Source organism: Gobio gobio, assembly GCF_949357685.1.
Source record: "Gobio gobio genome assembly, chromosome: 9".
Taxonomy (NCBI): Eukaryota; Metazoa; Chordata; class Actinopteri; order Cypriniformes; family Gobionidae; genus Gobio; species Gobio gobio.
The window spans coordinates 50,765,254-50,780,926 of record NC_137115.1 but is presented as its reverse complement, the minus strand read 5'-3'; the positions used below and the strand labels follow the sequence as shown (position 1 = coordinate 50,780,926).

The following is a 15,673-nucleotide window of genomic DNA, read 5'->3' as shown; positions in this document are numbered from 1 at the left end:
AGTCGGATGCTCTAACAAGGAGCCTAAAGGCTGCAACCCCTAGCGTAATTTGCTAGAGCGTCTCTTGAGATCAGAGGAGTGAGGTTTGCTCGCACAGCGACTACTAGCTGGCCTCGGTTACACTCACCCCCCTAAACCTCACTCCCATCCGGGTCACGGCACCAATACAACCCCTCCTGTTCGAACCTGCCCGCTCTAATCGGGACTCGAACCCGGGTCTGCCAGCATGAGAGTCGCACGCTCTAACAAGGACACTAAAGGCTGCAACCTCTAGCGTCATTTGCTAGAGCGTCTCTTGAGATCAGAGGAGTGAGGTTTACTCGCACAGCAACTACTAGCTGGCCTCGGTTACATTTGCACAAGAATCAATCCTTGATTGAAAACTAACAAACCGTGAAAGAGAACGGACTTGTCTCCATGTCAATATATTGCAGAGCTGATTTGTGGTGCTTCATCAAGGGTGACAAATCTATCAAACCCCCTCAAGTTAGATTATCTCAAGATTGACCCTGTTAGTATTCGATGACCAGCTCTGGTTTTCTAGCTGTGCAGTTATGTTCTCATATAACTATGATGTAGCATAAAGTGCATCGGGTCCATTAATATGTGATGCCATCATTATTACACGCATAGAGCCACTCAGCAGACACTTAAGTGCAGTCCTCAGTATCCACAATGCCACACCTTATCCATTTGTGTGATGAATCAGGCTGCGGGATTTGTGTGTATGTGTGTGTGCGCTCGTAGGTGTGTTGTGGAAAGAGAGAAAGATGAGGATATCACAAGAGTTAGGAGCCATTAGACCATTATTGCCTGAAACCGAATACACAGAGAGCTCGCCAGGGCTCAGAATGAAGATGGACAGGATGCTCGATGAGCGCGATGTGCTGTGCTGAAAGGCAGTTTCTCTCTCTCCCATCCCAGACCAAATGAGACAGGCCTGCCCAGTTAATCACTGGAGATCACGGTTAAGATGCATGAAATGTGATTTCTGAGAAGTCACCAAAACAAACACACCCCTACCCAAAAGGATCTTAATAGCTCCCCCAACCCGTCCCCCTCGCTATGGCTGCATCCCAAATGGCATACTTCCCTACTATATAGTAGGCGAAAAACAGTATGTGACAAAAAAGTATGTCCGAATTCACAGTACTTATAAAAAAGTACCCAGATGACCGACTACTTCTGTTGAGATTCTGAAGTGTGCATATAATGGACACTTTACTATCCCATGAGGCCACGGGAGAGGATTTGTGAACGGCAGCACTGCAAAAAATACTTTTCTTACTTAGTATTTTTGTCTTGTTTCTAGTCCAAACATCTAAAAATTCTTAAAACAAGAAGCATTTACTAGACAAGTAAAAATTATTGTCTTGTTTTGGGTGAAAATAACTCAACATTAAAGGGATAGTTCACCCAAAAATGAAAATTATCCCATGATTTACTCACCCTCAAGTCATCCTAGATGTATATGAATTTTTTTCTTTCAGACAAATAAAATCGTAATTATATTAAAAAATGTCCTGGCTCTTCCAAGCTTTATAATGGCAGTGAATTGTTGGGCCATATTTGAAGTCCATAAAAGTGCATATATCTGTCATATAACTGCTCCACACGGCTCCAGTGGGGGTTAATAAAAACCTTCCGAAGCGAAGTGGCACGTTTGTGTAAGAAAAATATCCATATTTAAAACTTTATAGACTAAAATAACAAGCTTCCGGTGGTCAGCGGTACACAAGTCGACTTGCGCTAAAAGAGTAACCCATGAACCCTTGAAGCATGTGTATTGACAAACGCAGAAGCGCAGAGGATAGAGCAAAACATAGCGTCAAGGGTTACTCTTTTAGCGCAAGTCGACTCGTGTACCGCTGATAATAATCTGTCAGTGGGGAAAGCAAAATAATCTTAATTCAAACAGAAAACAAGATTTTGCGTACCCCATGGGCAGATTATTTTGCTTATTTTAAGGATAAACTGACTTAATTTTGAGTTATTTTCCCCCAAAACAAGACAATCATTTTTACTTGTCTAGTAAATGCTTCTTGTTTTATGAATTTTAAGATGTTTGGACTAGAAACTACAAAAATACTAAGTAAGCAAAGCATTTTTTGCAGCAAGCGATGCAACTGAAGCTGGTAGGTCACATGGCTGATGTAGTACGTCCGGATTGCATTCATACTACACACACTCACACTATATAGAACACACTTTTTTAGCGGTTGTGAATTACTTATTCAAAATAAATACCTACTCGAGAGTGTATGATTTCGAACCATAGACTGTAAAAAAAATATGGACGTAGTGTCCGTGACGTCACCCATAGGATTCTGAAGAGCAGTTTTGAAGCGTAAAGTAGGGACGAGATGGCCGTTGCCATAATGGCAGCGCATCGCGCGTCACTCCCGGATAACAGAAAATGGGCAAAGAGGCGGGATGTGGGCGGAGCTGAGGTGACGTGATGACTAACAGACAGCAGATAAAGGACTATCCACCTGTCACTCAAAGTGGCCACGCCCTTAATTATGCACTACTTTAAGGCTTTATATAATGTAAACGAATGAGTAATAAAATAATTCACCCCCCTCACAGTTGTCATGAAGAGCAAAATTAGCCGTATAGACCAAAACCACAATTTGTACCAGACTGTAAACATGCTTTTATCTGCTGTAAAGTTGGGCATTTTAACATGGAACTCAATGAGATTCTGCTCTCTTCTGGAGCCTGTCCCTAATGGCCAGTCGATGAATTGCAGTTTAAGTCACTTCCGTATTGGCTTGTTTTGAACACAGCATATATGCAACCCTAATGAGTGGACACGCCCCTTACTGCTGATTGGCTACCATTGCGTTTTGGTGCTCGATCCAATCCACTTTCATGATTTTTCAGAAATCACTTACTGCCTTTAATCTTTCCTTTATTTCTCTTTATTGCGTTTTAGAGGGAAAGTCAAACCTAACGCCAAATGTAACTGTACTGCATGTGATGTTTTTATGTCCTGACATTTGTACAGTGTTATCTTGAGGGCAATCATAACAAATGAAAAAAGCTGAAAAAGATTGGGAGTGAAAGGAATGAAGCCTCGACAAACTCTTGGAATGAAATTTTAGCTCTAATGAAGTCTCATTTAGATTCGATTTTGCCCTCTCAAAGCTTTTCATTAGTCATCTAATCATCGTTTATCTCACTCCTACTCTTGTTAGTTTGTCCTTCTGTCTTTATTACCTTCATTAGGTTCTGCAAATTATGTTTTTCTCCCCTTTTCCTCCACTGACTACTATATGTGTCTGATTTAACAGCTGTTTAAGCAGATGTTTCGTGTCTACAGCAGCACACGGCCTTCCTTTTATCCGTGATCTCCATTTTCTGGTGTTATGTCATCATTTTCCCAGCATGCCCACAAACACAAGGGATTTGATAATGCTGTTGAGGAACACAAAGGTTTTTGGGTACTTAATAAATCCTCTTGGCTTATATATTGGTCTGTCACTCATGTATTTGTGATTCTTGCAGATGGTGGTTCATCTACTGCCAGTTTGGCACTTTCAATGTAGAATTTGTGCGGTGGGAAATCGTCTCAGTTTGAATTTGTGGTGGACTGATCTTTTCTGTCCTGTGCTCGGTCACTACTGACGCCCTGCTTTGTGCTGATATCCCTGACTCATGACTTTCACACTGACAGGCAAAGTGATCGCTGGAGGAACGTAACAGGAAAGGACAGAGGGAGATTGTCGGTATAACGCAGCAGCTTTTGTCAGTGTATGTGGTGGTCAGCAGGCTCTCAACTGCACAGACAGACATTAACCTTGGCAGGGGTCAGACCTCTGCCAGTCAGACCGGGCCAAGATTGGCGCCGCACTGATGCAGTAAACAGGTACTGAACTAGATCAAAATTATAAGATACACAGCAGGGTCATACAACCCCAAATCAGAAAAAGTTGGGACAGTATGGAAAACGCAAAAAAAAAAAAAAAGAAGTGATTTCTAAATTTACTTTGACTTGTATTTCATTGCAGACAATATGAACACAAAATATTTCATGTTTTGTCTGGTCAACTTCATGTCATTTGTAAATATGCATCCTTTCCTGCAACACATTTCAAAAAAAGTTGGGACAGTAAAGCGTTTACCACTTTGTAATGTTGCCATTCCTTTTCACAACACTTAAAAGACGTTTAGAGACTGAAGACACCAAGTGATGACGTGTTTCAGGTGTAATTTTGTCCCATTCTTCCTGCAAACAAGTCTTAAGGTGGGCAACAGTACGGGGTCTTCGTTGTCGCATTTTGCGCTTAAAAATGCACCACACATTCTCTATTAGAGAGAGGTCGGGACTGCAGGCAGGCCAGTCAAGTACCCGTACCCTCTTCCTCCGCAGCCAGGACTTTGTAATGTGTGCAGAATGTGGTTTTGCATTGTCTTGTTGAAATATGCATGGACGTCCCTGGAAAAGATGTCTTCTTGAAGGCAGCATATTATGCTCCAAAATCTCTATGTACTTTTCAGCATTAATGGAGCCTTCACAGAAGTGCAAGTTACCTTTGCCAAGGGCACTGACACAACCCCATACTATGACAGACCCTGGCTTTTGGACTTGTTGCTGGTAACAGTCTGGATGATCCTTTTCTTCTTTGGTCCGGAGCACACGGCGTCCATTCCTCCCAAAAAATACCTGAAATACTGATTCATCTGACCACAGTACACGTTTCCACTGTGTGATGGTCCATCCCAAATGCCTCCGAGCCCAGAGAAGTCGACGGCGCTTCTGGACACTGTTAACATAGGGCTTCCTTTTGGCACAGTACAGTTTTAACTGGCATTTGTGGATGTAACTATGTATTGTGGTACTTGACAAAGGTTTGCCAAAGTAGTCCTGAGCCCATGTGGTGATATCGCTTATAGATGAATGACGATTCTTGATGCAGTGCCGCCTGAGGGATCGGAGATCACGGTTGTTCAGCTTAGGCTTGCGCCCTTGTCCTTTACGCACTGAAATTCCTCCAGATTCCTTGAATCTTTTAATTATGTTATGCACTGTTGAATGTGAAATATCCAAATCTCTTCCTATCTTTCTTTGAGGAACATTGTTTTTAAACATTTCAATTTTCTCACGTATTTGTTGGCAAACTGGCGATCCTCGGCCCATCTTTGCTCCTAAAGGATTAGACCTTTCTTGGATGCTGCTTTTGTACCAAATCATAATTACAATCACCTGTTGACATCACCTGTTTCAAATCACATCATTATTTAACCATTTTACCTCATTACTAGCCCTAAATTGCTCCTGTCCCACCTTTTTTTTAAATGTGTTGCAGGTCTGAATGACAGGAAAGGATGCATATTTACAAATGACATGAAGTTGACCAGACAAAACATGAAATATTTTGTGTTCATATTGTCTTGAATGAAATACAAGTCAAAGTGAATTTAGAAATCACTTCTTTTTTTTTATTTGCGTTTTCCATACTGTCCCAACTTTTTCTGATTTGGGGTTGTAGATTTTCACTGTGGTATCACTGTCTTTGATGATAGCAAGAATTAATGATTAAAAATGAAACATACTCTTGATGAGCATAAGATATTTATACAGACTCTGGTACACCGTTCCTTCATTTAGCTGGTGCATAAAAATAATGTGAGAGGAAAATTTAGGCCATAATTAGAAGAGCAAGAGTTTAAATGATGAATTGATTTGCAGGGTGTTCTAAACTCCTGAATAGACGCATGCTACGTACACACACCACAAGCAGTGAGCTCACACTGAAATATGATTGAGTTTCCCAGCCCCTGCCATCAGTGTCCAGAGCCATGTCATCTGCTGTTGGAATAAATAACCCTCTTTGGATGAAGGGTTGACAACACGCACCAGCTGCCCAGCAGGCACCGCAGTAATTCATTTCCCGTGCAGATGTTCTTTCAGGGCCATGCATCTAATTAGCTGAGGCTTTTTTTAACCTTAGACCTCCAACGTTTAATTCAGTCAATGAAATATTAGAAATGGATGTGGAAAATGTTCATATAATTATCTGATCTATTTGATATGTTCTTATAAATTCTTTATTCTGGTTGGCCATAGTGGAAGTATTGTAGCATTATACAGTCATATGTTTCTCATAACATGATATATATATATATATATATATATATATATATATATATATATATATATATATATATATATATATATATATATATATATATATATATATATATATATATATATATATATATATATATATATATATTAGGGGTGCATGTAACGGTACACAAAACGTCTCGGTTACGTATGGTAACCCTCGTTCCCTGAAGGAGGGAACGGAGACGTACGTCGGACGTACAGACGAATTGGGATCACTACTGGGAGCCCCTATCAGCTTCGAGCTATCTAGAACCGGCCAATGAACAATTGGCGTGCGAGATTTGCATCTCGCGCTCCGCCCCGCGCCGTGGGTATAAACAGGAAGCGACAGCGAATGCACGCTGTTTTTCACTGAGGAGCCACACGTAGTGGCTCGACCTGCAGTGATGGTACAGCAACTGTGGCGACGGGACGTACGTCTCCGTTCCCTCCTTCAGGGAACGAGGGTTACCATACGTAACCGAGACGTTCCCATTCAGTCGGTCACGTTCGACGTACGTCGGACGTACCGACGAATTGGGATCCCCTATGGAAAACGCCATAGTTACTACCACTTCCAGCGCCCAGCGATGAGCCCCACGGACCCCGATCTGATGCGGGCGGGTAGGTTCACGCAGGGAGAGTCAAAGCTGCTGTTCCACAAGACCCATTCAGCTGACTGTATTGGATAACGCTGGGAAAGCGTGCCAGTGAAGGCAGCTGCGGAAGCCACATCATGCCCAGAGGGAGTTAACATGTGGAGAATACACGTATGGGCTGGCCGTGGGCAGCACAACATACGGAAGTCCCAGGGGTGGCCCCGGCCAATTCGTGGAGGGGGAACAACACGTACCTGGGACGGCAGAGGAACTCTGCCGAGGGAAAGACACGGGCTCGCCGTAGGGAGCCGTACCGTGGAAGAATACACATATGGGACCGCCGTGGGGGTCACTACATACGGAACCCAGCCTAACACAAGTTCCACCAATGCATACGAGTGTTAGACCTGGCGTCGAACGCTCCGCCACGTCCGACTGCCGCGGGTTGCGGAGGACTCAACAGGGTTCGCCGTTCCGGGGAACTCGACTGGAGCAGAATAAGCGCACGCATCCGTCTACCATAGGGGAGGGAATGGCGCAGCAAGCCGACACTAGAACGGGTACTTCGGTGTTACTGACTATGGGAAGTGAGCACACAGGAAGACACCGGCTCTACACGGAGGCTATAGAATCTAGCGAACGTGTTACTGTGCGTTCACACCGCCGCCGGCGAGAGCGTCAAAGTGGCTGGAAGTCATTCATTCTCAATGGGAGCCCGGCGGCGAGCTCCGGCGAGAGCGGCGCGGCGCGTCTTGGACGATTTGGGCGTCAAGGAGAGTTGAAGTCAGGTCAACTTTATGGTAATGAGCTATGACGCGGTTCGGCGGCAGCCGGCGGCAACCAATGGGAATGTAGTAGTGCTCCGCTTGAGATGATTCTAGAGAACGCAGTGCTGTAAACTTCGGTTCCGACCACATTAGTTCCCAAGCAAAATAGAGGAGGTTGATCACTGCTGGTGCGGCGGGTTTGATAAGAAGACGTGCAACATTATTTATCCACCACACAAATGGCTTTTAATTGGTTTATTTCGTTAGCAAACATGTAACTATAATTGTTAAGTTCTTTCCATCGATCTGCTTTTTTTAAACTTTCACATTTAAATGATTTCATGAGGTTATATTATACGGTTATACCCTACTTGTGGTCAGTCAGCACAAATGCCGGTCAACATGAATGTTTGCTTTGCAGCCCCTTTAAATGCCGTTTCAAAAAAGACCAAGCATTCGATCTACGTCAGAGCGGCAGCGCGTCCACGAATCTTTCTACAGCGTCGATGGCAGGGCGGCCAGAGCGAAGTTTGACGCTCTCGCCGGCGGCGGTGTGAACGCACAGTTAGGTGTCGCCCAGCCCGCAGCTCTACAAATATCTGTCAGCGAGGCGCCACGAGCCAGCGCCCAGGAAGAGGCAACACCCCTAGTGGAGTGGGCTCTTAACCCGAGCGGGCAGGGCACGTCTTGGGACTGATAAGCCAAGACGATGACATCCACTATCCAGTGGGCCATCCTCTGCTTGGAGACAGCCTTTCCCTTCTGCTGTCCTCCGTAACAGACGAAGAGCTGCTCTGAGGTCCTGAAGCTTTGCGTTCTGTCCACGTAAGTCCGGAGAGCACGGACGGGACAGAGAAAGGTGCTGTCGCAAGGAGCACTAGTTCCGGGAACCAAGTCCGGTTGGGCCAATACGGAGCGACCAACAGGACCTGCTCCTCGTCCTCCCTGACTTTGCACAGAGTCTGCGCAAGAAGGCTCACTGGGGGAAACGCATACTTGCGTTCTTCCCGGGGCCAGCTGTGGGCCAGGGCATCCGACCCGAGGGTCCCCTCGGTCAAGGAATAGAACCACTGACAGTGGGTCGTCTCTGGGGAGGCAAACAGGTCTACCTGTGCGGCCCCGAAACGACTCCAGATTAGCTGGACCGCCTGGGGATGGAGTCGCCATTCTCCCGGAAGTACCTGCTGACGTGACAGCTCGTCGGCCGCACGATTGAGCAGGCCCGGAATGTGAACGGCACGAAGCGACCTCAGATGCTTCTGACTCCATAAGAGGAGATGGCGGGCGAGTTGCGACATGCGACGGGAGCGTAGACCACCCTGTTTGTTGATGTACGCTACGGCCGCAGTGTTGTCCGTCCGGACCAGAACGTGCTTGCCTCTGAGCGGCACTTTGAAGCGGCTGAGTGCAAGACGAACTGCTAACAACTCGAGGCAATTGATATGCCATTGCAGTTGAGGCCCCGTCCACAGACCCGAAACTGCAAGCCCGTTGTACGTGGCACCCCAACCCGTGGATGAGGCATCCGTGGAGACAACGGAGTGCCTGGACACTTGTTCTAGGGGAACTCCCGCCCGGAGAAACAGAGGGTCCGACCACGGGCCGAAGGTTTGGCGGCACCTCGGAGTCACTTGGACGCGGAGGGAACCGCTGTGCCACGCCCATCTCGGGACTCGATCGTGTAGCCAGCGTTGAAGCGGTCTCATATGAAGCAATCCGAGCGGCGTTACTGCGGCTGCGGATGCCATATGCCCCAGGAGCCTCTGAAAATGTTTCATTGGAACCGCTGTCCTGCCTTTGAACGAATTCAGGCAGTTCAACACCGACTGGACGCGCTCCTCGGTGAGGCGCGCAGTCATGGCGACCGAGTCTATCTCCATACCGAGAAAAGAGATCCTCTGCGTGGGGCAGAGTTTGCTCTTCTCCCAGTTGACCCGAAGTCCCAACTGGCTGAGGTGACTGAGCACCTTGTCCCTGTGTTCGCACAACTGCTCTCGCGACTGGGCAAGAATCAGCCAGTCGTCGAGGTAGTTGAGGATGCGAACGCCATGCTCTCTCATGGGAGCAATGGCCGCCTCCGCAACCTTCGTAAAGACGCGGGGCGACAGGGACAGGCCGAAGGGTAAGACGCGGTACTGATATGCCCGTCCCTCGAACGCGAAGCGCAGAAAGGGCCGGTGTCGAGGGAGAATAGAGACATGAAAGTACGCGTCCTTCAGGTCGATCGCTGCAAACCAATCTCGGGGACGGATGCACCTGAAGATGCGCTTCTGCGTTAACATCGTGAACGGCAGCCTGTGAAGGGACCGGTTCAGGAATCGCAGGTCCAAGATCGGTCGTAACCCGCCGCCTTTCTTGGGTACAATGAAGTACGGGCTGTAGAACCCGGACCTCATATCGGCTTGAGGGACCGGCTCTATCTCGTCCTTCGCCAGTAGGACAGCGATCTCCGCCCTGAGCACGGGGGCGTTCGCCTCCACTACAGTCGTGAAGTGAACGCCCCTGAACTTGGGGGGACGCCGGGCGAACTGAATCGCAAAGCCGAGTCTGATAGTACGGATGAGCCACCGAGACGGGCTGGGAAGCGCTAGCCAGGCTCCCAGACTCCGAGCAAGGGGGACCATCGGCACCACAGACGTACCCGCAGCGGGGCAACGAGGCGGAACGCAGGGATCCGGCTCGGACGGCATGGGAGCGGCCCCTAGCGGGATCTGAGTGTGCTGTGCAACACTTATCTGCATCCGCGGAGGGGACGTGCGAGTGTGGGGAGGCCGCTTGTGTGCGTCCCGACAGCCGGCGTCCCCTGCTGGCGAAGGGAGAGGTACTTGAGGGTGGCGAGGCATGGGAGCGTCGACCACCGCCAAGCGCGCTCTCTTGGCACCCAGAGATATTGGAAACTGCTCTTTTATTGATGTTTTGGGTGCCGCTGGCACTGGGACCAGCGGCGGAACAGACAAACAAAAGATTTTCCCCCGGCCCTCCTCCGGGGGAAGGAGTGGTGCTGCAGCCATCTCCCTCAGAGCAGTTTCCTCCATCTCTGGGCGGCCCGTCTCAGGGTCGCTTGCGACGACGCTTGCCACCTGGCTTGGCAGCGGCCTGAGCGGGCTGGACATCCTTCCCACGGCCGCCCCCACGCCGTCGGCTGGTGGAAGGCTGCTGCGGTGCCTTGGCGGGGGCAGAGGGGCGGCGGCGGGTGGACGTCCTCGGCGACGAGTAGTCGGAGGCGCTGCCGCCGGCGGCGGGGTGGAGGCAGCAGCGGGCCGCCGGGGCAGGATGTGCTTGATCGCCTCCGTCTGCTTCTGGGCGGCCGAGAACTGTTGGGCGAAGCTCTCGACCGCGTCGCCGAATAACCCAGCTGACGAGATGGGGGAGTCCAGGAACCGATATTTATCGGTCTCCCTCATGTCAGCCAGGTTCAGCCAGAGATGACGCTCCTGGACCACAAGCGTGGACATCGCCTGACCGATGGCACGGGCGGTGACTTTCGTCGCCCGGAGGGCGAGGTCCGTCGCCGTCCGGAGCTCCCGGAGGAGCTCTGGGTCAGGCCTACCCTCGTGCATGTCAAGGAGTGCTTGGGCCTGGTGGACCTGAAGCAACGCCATGCCATGCAAGGCGGACGCAGCCTGTCCGCAGGCCTTGTAAGCCTTCCCGGTCAGACCGGAAGAGAACTTACAGGCCCGGGACGGGAGACGTGGGTCACCGCGCCAGTTAGAGGCGGTCGCCGGACACAGTTGCATCGCGACGGCAGAGGGTAGTGAGGGGGGAGGAGTCACTCGGCCGGTTTCTGGCAGAAAAAGGTGCCGTCCACGACCTCGTGAGCTCCTCATGCACCTCCGGGAAGAAAGGTGTCGGGGCGGGACGCTGAGAACCAGTTCGGGACACGGTGGAGGGTTCCACTCGAGCCCAACCCTTTCGGCGGCCCGGGCAAGCATAGCAGCCATCTCAGGGTCCGGGGCAGCCGTTGCCACTCTCCCAGAGGGAGGCAGTACAGCTGACCCTTCATCCCCCGAGGACTGAAACTCCCCCTCCGATGCAGCGATCGACATCTGTTCGTCCGCTGGAGCTCCAAAAGTCACCACTGGTCTCCCGTGGGAGGGTCCAGCGGGTTCCCTTGGAGGCTCTACCGGCTGCGGAGCAGAGGGAATAGGGGCCTGCGGAGATTCACTCGGCGGGTTTGCCCTAAACGTGATCCTCAGATCACCCTGGCCATCCAAAGAAGCAGGTCCACCCGGGTTAGGGGTAGACCTAGTTCGTGGGATGGGTAAGGGGACTCCCCCAGCCCGGAGGTAGGAGAGTCTCGATCTTAGCTCCGAGATAGTCATGTTCCCGCAGTGGGAACATGAACTATCCACAAACGCCGCCTCAGCGTGCTGTGTGCCCAAACACGTGAGACAGCGATTGTGACCGTCAGCAGGGGACAGGGAACGACCGCATCCAGAAACGCACGGGTGGTAAGACATCTTGAAAAAGACGGCACGTCACCCGTGAAGCTCTTTTGTGAGGAAAACGCTCTGTGCTGAAGCACTCAGGGGGAAACGCGACAGCGCACGGGATTGTTAGTGCAGCCCGTGCCTGTACTCAGCAGGAAAACGCTCTACCCAGACCAACAGGTTGCTGTGATAACAGCAGTTTTTCTGCACTCAGAGGCAGCTCGATGAGTTCAGCGCGATCCCACTGAAAGGTGCCGTTTCTCCAACACGCGTCCTCCTCTGGTTTCTCCGGTGTCTGTAGACAGTCTTGCTGATAGCAGCGAAAAATACTCGTCTTGAATGAAGAGAGTGAGTCCTTCATACGCCTGTGTGGCTCCGAAGTGAATGACAGCGTGCATTCGCTCTCGCTTCCTGTTTATACCCGCGGCGCGGGGCGGAGCGCGAGATGCAAATCTCGCACGCCAATTGTTCATTGGCCGGTTCTAGATAGCTCGAAGCTGATAGGGGCTCCCAGAAGTGATCCCAATTCGTCGGTACGTCCGACGTACGTCGAACGTGACCGACTGAATGGGAACTGACGGTTTGGTACGTACCTCGGTTTTGAAGTCACGGTTCGGTACAGCAGGTTTACAAAATTGCTTTTTATTTATTTTTATTCAACAGTGGTTTATTCAAACAAATTGTCTGTCCTTAAATTAATTCAATTATAACAAAGTTTCTTAAAGATAATGATGTAAACTATAAAGGGAGCCCTTACTTACACATTACTATAATATTAGGTTAACAACAAATCCCAAACTATTAGCCTAAATTCAGTTGCTATTTATTTTTAGATATAATAATCAACACTCATAAGCTTCACATAAGGCAGTTTTTTCATTAACTTCTAAATCTAATTATAATTGTTTTAGTTTTTTAAATATAATCATTTATACACAGTGTCTGTCACTAACAGGTTAAGTAGAATATAATTAATATACACTCACCTAAAGGATTATTAGGAACACCTGTTCAATTTCTCATTAAGGCAATTATCTAATCAACCAATCACAAGGCAGTTGCTTCAATGCATTTAGGGGTGTGGTCCTGGTCAAGACAATCTCCTGAACTCCAAACTGAATGTCAAAATGGGGAAGAAAGGTGATTTAAGCAATTTTGAGTTTGGCATGGTTGTTGGTGCCAGACGGGCCGGTCTGAGTATTTCACAATCTGCTCAGTTACTGGGATTTTCACGCACAACCATTTCTAGGGTTTACAAAGAATGTTGTGAAAAGGGAAAAACATCCAGTATGCGGCAGTCCTGTGGGCGAAAATGCCTTGTTGATGCTAGAGGTCAGAGGAGAATTGGTCGACTGATTCAAGCTGATAGAAGAGCAACTTTGACTGAAATAACCACTCGTTACAACTAGGGCTGAACGATATGGAAAAAAATTCATATCTCGATTTTCATGCCAGATATCTCGATATCGATACAATACGATATGACTACGTGTTCGGTGAAAACCAGAATCTGAATTAAAATGTGTTTGATTTAAGCCTACATTTCAAAAAATTGTGTCAGAAAATGTATTGTTTTTAAGCCTTTTGCACGTACGATCACACAGGTGTAATCAGTCTAGGCTGGTCCCTGGAGCGAATGATCAAGTGCATCACATGATCAACTGCTAAATTCAAATGTTACTAAAATTCAAAAGTACTAAAAAAACAATACATTTAGAGTTTGTAAAATACACACTGATGTCTATGGAAGAGGTAATAATAATCCTTTCCATTATAATTCGACACTTTTTATTCATATCAGATACACATTGTGTAAGTAACTTCAATGTTTACTCTATTCTATTCCCAGTTCACCAGCCACTTACTTTTAAGTATTTCGGGAGAAGTGGATGAATTCATGTGTTGTAAACATAGAGGTTGTAAATCCAACAGATCTGATTCTCTGAACTGCGTCTGCGGCACAAACTAACACGGCGATGCCCATCGCGCATACAGCTCAACTAACGCCATCGTTATAAAGGTGTTTAAACGACAATATACTTCCACTTGCATGTATTTGACAATCGGAATATCAGATATTTCATGCCATAGCTAACACATTTGTGAATATTCTGAATAAAAAAGGAAAAAATGACATAAAAGCAGATCATCATTCATTCAGCGCTGTTGCTACTGCGACAAGCAATGACGCGTCACCATGGAAACGCCCCCCCCCCCCTCACAATATAGTTCCCACGTCCCTGGTAGTGTGTGCGCGCTGGCTTTAGCGGTGCATTCAAGGGCACTCGTAAAACTGATGTTTGTTGTGACTGCCAGAGTTGTGTGCAGGGCGAGCGCGGAGAGGGGAAATCTATATCGTCTATATCATTGCTTTTGTCGATAGTAATATCTTGAAAGTTCATATCTAGATATAGATACGATAACGATATATCGTTCAGCCCTAGTTACAACCGAGGTATGCAGCAAAGCATTTGTGAAGCCACAACACGCACAACCTTGAGGCGGATGGGCTACAACAGCAGAAGACCCCACCGGGTACCACTCATCTCCACTACAAATAGGAAAAAGAGGCTACAATTTGCACGAGTTCACCAAAATTGGACAGTTGAAGACTGGAAAAATGTTGCCTGGTCTGATGAGTCTCGATTTCTGTTGAGACATTCAGATGGTAGAGTCAGAATTTGGCGTAAACAGAATGAGAACATGGATCCATCATTCCTTGTTACCACTGTGCAGGCTGGTGGTGGTGGTGTAATGGTGTGGGAGATGTTTTCTTGGCACACTTTAGGCCCCTTAGTGGCAATTGGGCATCGTTTAAATGCCACGGCCTACCTGAGCATTGTTTCTGACCATGTCCATCCCTTTATGACCACCATGTACCCATCCTCTGATGGCTACTTCCGGCAGGATAATGCACCATGTCACAAAGCTCGAATCATTTCAAATTGGTTTCTTGAACATGACAATGAGTTCACTGTACTAAAATGGCCCCCACAGTCACCAGATCTCAACCCAATAGAGCATCTTTGGGATGTGGTGGAACGGGAGCTTCGTGCCCTGGATGTGCATCCCACAAATCTCTATCAAATGCAACATGCTTTTCCGGTCATGAGTATGAGGTAACGCAGCTCTGTTTATCATACTAGATACATCTGAGTGTGTTGAAAATATTGTTATGACGTTACTCTGTGTGTTCACTTGCCGGCTGCTATGACACTTGTTCACACTGCAGTGAGAGTAAAGCGTTTCTGCAAAATAACACCGGAAACCATGCGGATATGACGCAATCGATTTGCGACTCCCTCACACGTCCCGGTTCCTTGGTTAAAATAGCAAATTTCTCACAATTTACAAATAGTTGGAAACATTTGGGATATTGTAAGTACTCAACTGAACAAAATATATAACACTGGCCTTGTGGTTTATGGATATTTTACTGAAAATTGTTTTCATATTGCAGCTTTAACTTAAATCCTGTACTAGAGTGCTGCTCTTGTACGTTTGACTGAATTGTTTGCTTGTGTGTATTTCCTATGGTCTTTTCTAATGGCTATTGTTGTTCATTTAAATATTGTTGTTCAGTAAATATTATTTTATATAAATAATATGCCGTATTTGGTATTGAGAACGGGTCCGTTACTGGGCTGAAATAAATATTATGGCATTAGATGGCGCTGTCATGGGAAACCCCTTTAACTTTTAAAAGGACAAATATATCGCTTTCCTTAGCTGACATTCAAACGATCTTTTTTTACAATGGAT

General features: G+C 47.6%; 1 protein-coding gene across 1 annotated transcript in view; it reads left to right on the top strand.

The window, feature by feature from the left end:
- Positions 1-15,673, top strand: part of ttc9b (tetratricopeptide repeat domain 9B) — a 57,070-nt gene that overhangs the window by 29,223 nt on the left and 12,174 nt on the right. The window lies entirely within an intron of this gene.